Source organism: Mandrillus leucophaeus, unplaced genomic scaffold (genome assembly GCF_000951045.1).
Source record: "Mandrillus leucophaeus isolate KB7577 unplaced genomic scaffold, Mleu.le_1.0 Scaffold250, whole genome shotgun sequence".
In the NCBI taxonomy this organism is placed as follows: domain Eukaryota; kingdom Metazoa; phylum Chordata; class Mammalia; order Primates; family Cercopithecidae; genus Mandrillus; species Mandrillus leucophaeus.
The window spans coordinates 2,342,647-2,351,773 of NW_012102588.1; positions in this window are offsets into that span (position 1 = coordinate 2,342,647).

Consider the following 9,127-nt stretch of genomic DNA (forward strand, 5'->3'; position numbering starts at 1 on the left):
ACAGAAGAATCACTTGAACCCAGGAGGCAGAGGTTGCAGTGAACCAAGATAGCGCCACTGCACTCCAGCCTGGGTGACAGAGTGAGACTCTGCCTCAAAAAAAAAAAAAAAAAAAAATTAAAAAAATAATAAAATAAAAGTTTTATTTTCATCCAGAGCACAGGCAAGCCCAAGTCTACTTTACCCGTCGGTAGTAAGAAGCCGGTACTATGGAGCATCTGCCTTTGAGGCAAGGCTGGCGTCCTCTAATCCAACCACGCACACATGCTGCGTGCATACTCACCACTCTGGCCGTGTCCTGTACATCAACTTTGAGTTTGTAAACTCTGCTCATTCTTCCAGGATGAAGAGAAGTAGCGAGCCTAAAGCATACGCCTTTCGGCTTTCCCAGCTGCAGTGAGTTGTATTCCTGTCCCTGCTGCCTGGCCTCTTAACCCCACCTTACTAGGGCATTTCTCACTAGAACTTCCACAAGGGAAGGGCTTTGTGTATTTTGTTCTCTGCCATCTTCCTAGTGACGACTGTGGTGTCTGGAACACAGGAGGAGGTCAAAAGTATGCATCAAACAACTACAATGATAACACTTCACACTACTAGGATGGCTATCATCAAAAAGACACCAAGTAGCCAGGTGTGGTGGTGCAGGCCTGTAGTCCCAGCTACTTGGGAGGCTGAGGCAGGAGGATTGCATGAACCCAGGAGTTCAAGACTTCAGTATGCCATAATCACACCTGTGAATAGTCACTGCACTCCAGCCTGGGCAACATTACAAAAAAAAAAAAAAAAAAAAAGAAAGAAAAGAAAAAAATAACAAGGGTTGGCAAGAATGTAGAAAAATTAGAGCCCTCATTGCTCGTGGGAATGTAAAATGGTGCAGCCGCTTTGGAAAACAGTGTGGGAGTTCCTCAAATGTTAAATGTAGAGTTCACACAAAAGCCATCAACCCTAAATATAGACCCAAGAGAAATGAAAACAAGTGTTCAAACAAAAACTTGCACATGAAAGTTCATAGCAGCATTATTCATCATAGCCAAAAGGTGGAAACAACCCAAAATGTTCATCAAATGGTGAATGGACAAACAAAATGCGGTATATCCATACAATGAAATATTATTTAGTCATGAAAAGGAATGAAATACTGATACATGCTATGACAAGAATTATGCTATAAAAGAAGCCAGACGCAGAAGGCCACATGTTGTATGATTCCACTTACATAAAATATCCAGGACAGGCAAGTCCATAGGGACAAAAAGTAAAGTAGTGGTTGCCAGGCCCTGGGAGGAGAGGGGAATGAGGAGTGACTACTTCACAGATACAGCGGTTCCTTTGGGGGTGAAGATATTCTGGAACTAGACAGTGGTGATGGCTGCACGACATTGTAAATGTACTAAATGCCACTGAATTGCACACTTTAAAATGGTTAAGATGGTGAATTTTATGTGTAATTTACCACAATAAAAAAAAGTTTCAGATGAATGAATGAATAAATGAGTCTTCCACCGCCATGCCCTAAAGGCTAGGTGTTGACAAGGAAAGTCTAAGTTGTCTCCGGAGTCCGGTCCCCACCCCACCTTCATCTTTGCGGTACACCATCTGTCCTGGGAGGGCAGGCGGGGCCCAGCTCCAAGCTGAAAATGGGGCAGAACAAAGCTCCTTGGCTCTCTATCTGCTTCCAAATCTGGAAGATGGAGTGGGCAGTCACACCCACCGTTCAAGGCTGCTGGGAAGACTAAGTGAAAGTTCTCTGCACACGTAGACCCGCAGTGAGTACTGCTTCCCTTCCAGTCCTCCACAGGGGAGCTATCGCAGGAGGGATTCCTCAACCCACACAGCACCTGGCTCGGGGTGGGCTGGTTGCATGTTGTGGGATCCTGTTGGGGCCTGGACATTTGCTGTGCAGGCGAAGTGCTGAGAACACCACCCCTCAAAGTTCCACCTGGCAAGTGTCCACACCTATTAGTAGAGCCCACGGTTCCCAGCATTGTACTGCACACAGCATGGCACTCCATTACTACCTGATTTCTTGAGGATCAATGAAAACACACCTGCTTTCAAGCAGTGGAAACTTCATCCCCAGAAGATGGTCCCTGCCACAGGCTGTGGTGCTCTTGAGGCTCCTGAGTGATGGGCTGCAGCGGTGGGCTGCCGTGGACAGCAGAGTACTGGAACCTGGTTGTACAGAAAATGGCAGCAGCCACTGGGTCTGGAGTCCTGGCTCTGTGCTTAAAGGGGTGGCTTTAACCTGTGTGCTCCTGGGCTGTTGTGAGAATTTAAAAAGACTAATGCTGGCCAGGCGCGGTGGCTCATGCCTGTGATCCCAGAACTTTGGGAGGCCAAGGTGGGTGGATCACCTGAAGTCAGGAGTTTGAGACCAGCCTGGCCAACATGGTGAAACCCTGTCTCTACTAATATAAAAAAAATTAGCCGGGAGTGGTGGCGCGTGCCTGTAATCCCAGCTACTCAGGAAGCTACTCAGGAGAATAGCTTGAACCCAGGAGGCGGAGGTTGCACTGAGCAACAGTTGCCTGGCGACAGAGCAAGACTGCATCTCAAAAAAAAAAAAAAAAGATGAATGCACCTAAAATGGTGTTATTGTGCACCCCTATACATTTTACCACCATCATGCACCTAATGTGAGTGATTACTATATGTCAGCATGAGCATCATCTAACATCCTGCTCTCTTTGCATCGGAGCTGACTGTAAATAAAAATTTCACTCTGTCCATATTCACAACCTATCAGGGAATCTTGGTCTCAGTGGATGGAAACCAGATTACATTGTAGTGATTCCACCACGACGGCGGCATCTACTCCCTAACAGCCACTGTGGTGGGCATTTTCTCAAGGTTTTCTCTTTTGGTTCATTCTTCCAGGAGCCTTATAAGGTGTATTATTTTCTCCTCTTTATAAATGAGGCTGAGGGATTAAGTCACTTGCACAAAATCACATACCTAGAAAGTGAAGGTAGGGTTAGAACTCGAGTCCATTTCACTTCAAAGCCTGCACCCTTCCCACTCATTTATTCATTTATCCTACAAGAATTATTAGGGGCTGACCACTGTGCTGGGCCCTGGGGGAGCAGATGACCAGACCTGGCCCTGGGCCTCACTGAACGTGCCGGCTAGAAGGGAGCAAGTAGACAGATGATTTCAATGATGAGGGGATGCGAGTGACCCAGTGAGGAAGAGGGGAGGGCTCTCCAGGAACATCCAGCACTTGTGTAGGCAGGGGTGGGACACAGCCTCAGGGAGGGTGGAAGGATGGAAAACTGCAGAGTTTTGATTACCTGGAGAGCAAGGGAGAAGAGTGGGTACCAACAGTGGTGGTCAGGCCAGATAACAGAAAAGCACACAAATCATGATGAAGAGCTCAGAAGCCATCCCCTGGGCAGCCAAGAGGCACTGATAAACTTTAAGCAGCGGAGTGACATGTCCTTCGAGCCTACAAATGTTCCATAAGACCCACAAAGCAGCTGTAATGCAATCCCCCTCCACACCTTCCTGGCCTGTTCATTTTTCACCCACATCCATTTATTAAGGGCCTTGCTCATAGGTCAGAAAACAGGCTCTGAGGCAGACTTACATGGGGCTTACTGGGGAGACAGCTAGAACTACACCTGCAGGGAAGTAAAGGAAGCAGGGTTGGGTAGGGCAGAGGCTGAACGGAGATGCATTTGCAACAGAAACCTCAACTAGTCCTATGGGGAGCTCAGAAGCTGGGGTGTCCCACAATAAGGCAAGGGGGCCAGGCCTGTGTACCCCCTCATCATCAGTTATTGTATGCAAGTGGCATGGGGTGTATGGCCTTGGACCAGGCAGCTCCCTTCAGTTGAGGGCAGCATCTGGGGAGGGACTCAGCTATGAGCAGTTAGCAAGCCACACTTCCTGCTGGTGGGGATGGAGGGCCTGGGTCCTGCAGAGGGTTTGGGTGGGGCACTAGCGTCCATTGCAGCCTGCTTGGCTCAGAGATCTGTGCAAACAAGTCTTGATGTGTGCTGTTTCCCAGCTCTTGCCCTCGTCTGCTTCTGCAGGGACCAGTCCTCTGTAGAGTTCCCCTTGAATATGTCAGGACAGCAGCCAAGACACAGTTCCGATCTTCCCCCCCTCCTCTTCTGCCAGGGACCAGCTCATGCACTTCCGAAGTACCTGCCAAACTCTTCCCCACCACCCTACCTGGCTGCCTATACATGAACAGACAGAGCTATGCAGTCTTCCGTGGCAAAGCGGGGTACAGAGTATTCCCCTTTGTGGCACACTCCCCTAAAGCAGCCCTAAAGAACTTCTGTGCCCAGCTACTCAGGAGGCTGAGGTGGGAGGATCCCCTGAGGCCAATTCGAGACCAGCCTGTGCAACATAGCAAGACCCTGTCTGAAAAACAAACAAAAAACCTCCTAGGCTTCAGTTTCCAGGGCTGGGCAGTTAAAAATACCTAAAGCTGTGTTTCTCAATCCTGGCTGCCCAGGAAAATCCCCTGGGAAACATTTTATAAATATCAACGCCTGGGCCCCACCCCCAGCCCAATGGCATCAGAAACTCTGAGGGTGGGGCCCAGGCACTGTGTTTTTTAAAATTCCCCTGGTGATTCTAAATATGCAGCCAGGGCTGAGAACCAGTGACCTTGATTTTTATTTACAAGGATCAGTGTGGGTGTGTGGAGGGACAGAGGTGATTTGGAGGAGAGCTGTGAGGATCCAGAGATGATGGGAGTGGAAAAGAGGAGGTAGAGACTCAGAAACAGAATAAACAAGGGAGCCGGGTAAAGGCAGAACAAGAAAAGCTGCAGGAATCACCTGGGGAGCTAAAGGAATGCTGGGAATGAGCTCCCACCACCGGGGATCCCGATTCGATTGGTACAGGTAGCTGAGCGCTGGGGGAAGAGTCAAAACAGCCAGGTGATTTCAATGGGCGGCAAAGCTGAGAGCCGGAGCTCCAGGCCATGCCACAGCCTCTTACTTGGGAGCCTCACCACGCAGGTGTCCAGGTGGCCTCCACCCAGTGTAGACAAGCCAGCCGTGCTTCTCGCCTCCTGGACCCTGGGGTGAGGTCTTGAGCAACATCAATTTCCATCCAATCTAAACTTAAATATGGGCACGCCCAGCCAGCCTCCCTCCTGGGAAAGTGTCTGAGCGGAGCTGTTCTGTATGACCTGGGTGGCCTTTTGTGACATGTTCTCAGGGGACTCTGTGCTGGGCTGTCTGCTCCTCCCACCTAACTGCATTGGCACATGGTTTATCTGGTTCAGCATTTTCTTAGATATGTAATCGTTTTCTAAAAAGGAAATCGCTTGTTTTCTAAAGGCAAATGTAATATATTATTTTCCCCAAAAAAACATGAAGTAGAAAATGAAAATCACCCTTAATCTCAACACCCAAAGGTGACCCCAGCTGAGAACTGGAGAACCAGCAGCTAACCTGGTTGTCACCGCTGGGCCTTGATGTCCCATTGAGTATGATCAGTGTCTCAGAGCAGCCAAGGCCACTGTGACTGTGAAGATCGAGACAAAAACAAGAGCACAGTCCAAACTACAAAAATAACCCACCATTGCCCTATCCTGGCTAGTGGGTGACTATTCTCTTTGTTTTTGTGTGTTGTTGTCTCTACCAATTTATAGCCTCAGTCAATTCATCTCCATAAGAATTATTAGACACTCATCTCATCCAATCCAGAGCAAAGATCTGCTTCCTTGCACCATCCCCAAGCTTCCAACTACCTACCCCAGGCCCACATCTTATTATGAGTAGTTTCCAGCCTCCTCTTACTGAGACACCCCACGGTTCCCATGGTGTGCATGCTTCCAAACTGCAATGAGCCAGTAAACCCAACTCCACATGTGGTCCTGGTGGTCTCTGGCTAGGGCACATTGACACCACAGATTTTGGAAAATACGCTTCTAGACATTATTTTTTCTATGAACATATATATATTTTTATTTTTAAAATGAGAGAGGACTATAATTCTTTTCTTTTTTTTTTTTTTTTCTTTTTTCTTTTTTGAGCCAGGATCTCACTCTGTCACTCAGGCTGGAGTGCAGTGGTGTGATCACAGCTTACTGCAGCCTCTAACTCCTAGGCTCAAGCGATCCTCCTGCCTCAGCCTCCCAAGTAGCTGGGACTACAGGTGTGCACCACCACACACAGCTAATTTTTAAAGTTTTTATAGAGACGGGGTCTCCTTATGTTGCCCAGGCTGCTCTCAAACTCCTGGCCTCAAGCGATCCTCCCACTTCAGCCTCTCAAAGCACTGGGATTACGGGAGTGAGTCACCATGCCCAGCCAAGAGAGGACTATAATTCTATCTTGCACTTTAAAAAATTGAGCAATCTCTTAGGAATATTATTTTAAAGAGCTGTTGTTGTGCAGATGTTGTAGGCTCGCTAATACCACTTTCTAACTGTGTGATGATGTGTTTCTTTAAGGCTTTTGAGAGCAGGATCTAATTTTTTTTTTTTTTTTTTTTGAAACAGAGTCGTGCTCTGTCACCCAGGCTGGAGCGCAGTGGCATGATCTCGGCTCACTGCAACCTCTGCCTCCCATGTTCAAGCGATTCTGCTGCCTCAGCTTCCCAAGTAGTTAGGACTACGGGCTCGCACCACCACGCCCAGCTAATTTTTGAATTTTAGTAGAGACGGGGTTTCACCATATTGGCCGGGCTGGTCTCAAACTCCTAAACTCAGGTGATCCACTTACCTTGGTCTCCCAAGGTGCCGGGATTACCGGCGTGAGCCACTGCACCCAGCCCTAATGCTTTTTTGTTATCAGCCATGGACTGCTGGCTTTCTTTGGCAAATTCTGAGAAGGATTACCTCTTTACCAGGGCGGAGCAGCCACAGGTGAGGGTGGAGATACTGCAACCATTCTCCATGGGGCAGGACACAGGATGTCTCAGGTGTGGCACGATAAGCGACCACACATGCAGAGCCAAGCTTCAGAGCTGGCTTTGAAAGGAGGTGCTCACTCCCCAGCCCCAAAGGTGACTCCCCCAAAGATCAGGCATGTGGAATGCATTTCACTCTCAGTTTTCAGAATACCCACGGCATTAGAGGGGATTCATTTGGGCTAATAAGCCTTGGAAGCCATTTGGCAGATTTATGTTTCAGAGAAAGGTTCTCCAGGGCAGTGGAGCCAACAAAATTCTGAAACAGCAAGGTCAGTTCAGCTCTGTTAACTAATTCAACACAAGTCCGTTAAGTCAATGCCAGGCAATGGGCCTTGTTCTAGCTGAGTGCTCCTCAACCTCTGATTTGTACCCAAATCACCTGGAATCTGCTTACGTCGGACAGATTCCCTAAGTCTGGGTCGGGTCTGCGATGCTGCATTTCCAACAAGTCCATGAGTGCTGCTGATGCTTCCAGGGAGTCACCAGGCCCTTGCTGTCCTGCCAGCATTCGCTACCCCCTAAGTCTCCTGCAAATCCCCCCTCACTATCTGCCAACGGGAGCAGAGAGTGTGTTGATGACCACATGACATATTGAGAGCTCTCTTCCCACAGTGGAGAAGGCTTCCAGTCCATGCACGGTTGATGCCACAGCTGGCTAAATGTCCTCTTCTCCAGCAGTTAAAATAGTAGCTTTGGCTAGCTCAGTGGCTCACGCCTGTAATCCCAGCACTTTGGGAGGCTGAGGCAGGAGAACTGCTTGAGTCCAGGAGTTTCAGACTAGCCTGGCAACATGGCAAGACCCTGTCTCTACAAAGAATACAAAAATTAGCTGGGCATGGTACACACACCTGTAGTCCCAGCTACATGGGAGGCTGAGGTGGGAGGACCACCTGAGCCCAGGAAGTAGAGGTTGCAATGAGCTGAGATCTCACCACTGCACTCCAGCCTGGGCAACAGAACACCTTGTCTAAAAACAACAAATAAACGAAACAAAACGAACCCCAGCAGCTTCGACATCGCTCCCTCATGTGCAGCTGTACCTGGGTGATGTGAGATGACACAGACAGGGAGGGATCCCACCTTCCTGTTGGAGAGCTGCCTGGGAGTGTAAACAGACCTGCTCCTGAGGAGCCCCATTCAAGGAGTAAAAGACCTAGAGTTCTCAGAGCTCCAGAATGGTACCCTCTGCCCATCTAGGATTACCTCCTTATACAAGTTCATTATTGCAAATTGAGAGATCAAAACACAAGCAGGTTCAAAAGAGTTCAGCTTCACACCACTGCACTATAGCCTGGGTGACAGAGCAAGACTCTGTCTAAAAAAAAAAAAAAAAAAGAGTTTAGTTAACTTGCTGATGGACAGATTCAGAAAAGGCCACAAAGACAGGAAATCCACTGGCTGGAGAGGAAGCGCCCCTCCTCAGGCAGGCCTTTCTGTCCTCCTCCATCCACTGCTGGAACCCTGCTCCAGTCCACTGGGGCATTTCTCATGTTCTCTGGTACCCGCTGCTATCTGTGCCACCTTGTTCAGCCCCCTCACCCCCTCCTAACAAGGGGTGCAGTTGCAGAGGGGCCTCTGAACAATATCAAATGAATAATGCCTATATCCGTGGTGACTAAATTCTACAGTCCTGAGCTGCCATTTTTCTTGTTCTAGAGCTGTGCATCCAATATGGTAGCCACCAGCCACATGTGGATATTTAAATTTATAACTATAATTAAATAAATTTTAAAATTCAGCTTCTTGGTAGTATAAGCCACATTCTAAGTGCACAAGGGCCACATTTGACTAGTGGCTGCAGTACTGGGTGGTGTCGATCTACAATGTTGCCATCCTTGCAGAAAATTCTCTTGGACAGTGCAATCTAGATGTTTCTCCCCAAAACCCACTAAGGTCTTAGAATGCTTTTGGGTGTTTTAGGAAAAGGCACCTCTTCCTCAAGACACCTTACTGACCCCTACAGGAAAAACATAGAAATAAACACACAAATCTACAACCACTGATAAATGGCACCTGAGAGCTGTGCAGCACACAACCTGCACCTTCATCTGCAACAGCCCTGATGAAAGTCCTTCACTGGTCCTTTGAGTTTCACTTGTCTCTGTCTTCTCCGTTTTCAAAGGCCCCTGCTATGAACTGGATGTTTGTGTTTCTCCAAAATCCACATGCTGGAGCCCTTCCCCCAGTGTGATGTATTTGGAAGTTGGGCCTTTGGGAGACCCATTAGGTTGAGATGAGGTCAATACAG